The 2,486-nt window shown below is 33.5% G+C and overlaps 1 long non-coding RNA gene across 1 annotated transcript; it reads right to left on the bottom strand.

Annotated features, from left to right (window-relative positions):
* Positions 1-1,076: 1,076 nt before the first annotated feature.
* On the bottom strand, positions 1,077-2,479 carry LOC123177146 (uncharacterized). Its single transcript, XR_006488792.1, has 2 exons — positions 1,759-2,479; positions 1,077-1,434 (listed from the first exon to the last, which is right to left on the bottom strand). It is a non-coding gene; the product is annotated as an uncharacterized lncRNA (long non-coding RNA).
* Positions 2,480-2,486: the final 7 nt, after the last annotated feature.

The raw sequence follows: 2,486 nt of genomic DNA, 5'->3' as shown, positions 1-2,486 counted from the left end.
GATGAATCAGGTAATGAGGAAGAGCTTTTTATTAACCAAACTCATTAATAAGGAGCTCCAAAAGGATGATAAAACCCACACATGATGTGAAGAAGAAAAAGAAAAGACAGAGAAGCAAAGGTAAAAAGGTATCCCTCCCAAATGATGTTGCTACTATTATTGTTATGCCTATTACTCATTATGATGATTATGATTGGGAAAGTAATGATACTTGTTATAATCTTGAAAATCTTTTTGGCACCAACTTAGAAAGTTGTGATAATAATTGCTATAATATTGGTGCTATTCATATTATTAATGATGAGAGCGATTATGCTTGTGATATGCAAAGGCCCAAGCTTGGGGATGCTATGTTTAATGAAGATGATATTTTTAGTCCTCCAAGTTTTGATGAGCAAATTTGTTATGATGATAGCATGCCTCCTGTTTTTGATGATTAAGAAAGTGGGTTTGGAAGAGTGCCAACTTTAGTAAGTTGTGATCCCATTATTTTGGAGGGTGTTAAATCTTATTTTAATGATAAAAATGGATTTGAAAAGGTTATGACTTTATTTAATAATGATTCCACTATCTTGGAAGAGTTTTCAATTGATTATGATGAGAACAAAGTTGCTACTTATGATGATTATTGTGATGTCACTTATGTTATAAAAAATAATGATGACTATATTTATAAAGTTTGTCATAATTATGATTACCCTTTTTCTGAACATTATTCTTTTAATGTGGAAACAATATATAGTATTCAAGTTTCGTATGAGAATAATCTTCAGCATCTTTCAGAAATCGTCTGTGTACTATCATGTGTATAGCAAGTTTCTAACTCATATAGTGATGGAAACCACCCACTTGCTGAATTATTTTCAGCAGGCACGGTTATTACTCTCTTCATGCTAACCCATGAGAATGTGCTCTCAAATCATACAGAACTAACAACTCACAATCACAAAAAAATACTCTTCTTTTCATAGCATAATCAGATAAAAACAAAGGAGAACACAAAGTTTACATTCACAACCAACCGAAGATTAGTATCTGGCTAACGCCTAATACTAATAATATAATGGGATATTACATGACTGGAAATTATGACTAACAAGTCATCACAAATAATATTGATATGGTATTTCTCAAAAGAATTAGAAAGATAAAATTAAGCGAGCCCTGATTATAAGTGAGTGTGTGCCAAAGCACAATAAATTCCAGCACAATAAATTCGATACACAGTTCTACCAGTAACTTGGCACATATGGGATGTGAAGCAAAGATCCCAGCACAATAGATTCTAACTAATGGGTCTCATTGCCAGGAAACTCATGATTCCCAATAACAAACCACAATATTAATTTCTGCAGTAACATAATACAGGTTGTACCTTCAAATATTGATTTTAGTCGCATTCTTTTAGATTTTCCTGTCTTGACCAGCTTGTCCCTGAAAGAGTTGAATATCAGATTAGCAAATTAAAGATTGGAGCACTATATATTGCTAGCATGCATTTTTAACTATGAAAGAGCTAAAAAGTGAATATCAGATTAGCAAATTAAAGATTGGAGCATCATATTAGCAACTATATATTGCAAGCATGCATTTTTAACTGTAAAAGAGCTAAAAAAGTGTTTACTTCAAGAAAATATAACAAGCGAAGCAAAAATGTATTTCTAAAAGGTGAACAAAAAATGAAATATCAATCCTAATTAGGGTGTGCAGGACCAAATAATTAATATGCCACTCTGGGAAGAAAACTTCAAAACGTACCAGCGATTGTGTTCACATGGTACAATTGGTTGTCTTGTCATATTCCTCTCATCATTACACGAAAAAAGGACTCCCATAGCCTCACATATGTAGTCGGGATGCTGCAAGAAGCAAGAAGCAACAAACAACCAACAAAAAGATAAATTTGCATATGTACCTATTGAGAGACAACATACACATTTTCTGGATGATAATTTGAATGTTGTACAAAATTCAAGAGAAATTCTCCTCCACCAAACAGTGCTCGCTACATTACTTCATTGCACATATACTCTGCACTGGAGCTATTGACTGCAGGAATTAATCTGATCTCAAGGTCGCCAACAACATCAATCAGCCATAACAGACAACACTATAGTGCCCAGTCTTACAAATCTAAGCTACAAACTATAACAAAGGACATGAAACAATACGGTACCTGGACCAACAACAGTCATGTGGAAGCAGAGGGATCACATCATATTTTTGTGTAAGATTTTCCAATAAAACCAGTCAAAGGGTGTAAACTTTGTTCCTTTAGGTGGATTGAATAAACCATATAACCAAGACCATTAACTCATCCATGAATTCTAGAGAGAAGAATAAGCTGTACACACATTAGTTCATGAGAATAAAAAAAAGGAGAGAATAGATATACACACATAAACAATGCACTGGTCAATGATGAGATGAAGAAAAAGCCACAAGAAGAACAAGGAAAGAGAACGTGCAAAACATCATGTTGCTCT

The sequence above is a fragment of the Triticum aestivum genome, unplaced genomic scaffold (assembly GCF_018294505.1).
Source record: "Triticum aestivum cultivar Chinese Spring unplaced genomic scaffold, IWGSC CS RefSeq v2.1 scaffold203281, whole genome shotgun sequence".
Lineage (NCBI taxonomy): Eukaryota > Viridiplantae > Streptophyta > Magnoliopsida > Poales > Poaceae > Triticum > Triticum aestivum.
The sequence above is the reverse complement of the archived record's forward strand: the minus strand, read 5'-3'. Positions and strand labels throughout refer to the sequence as shown.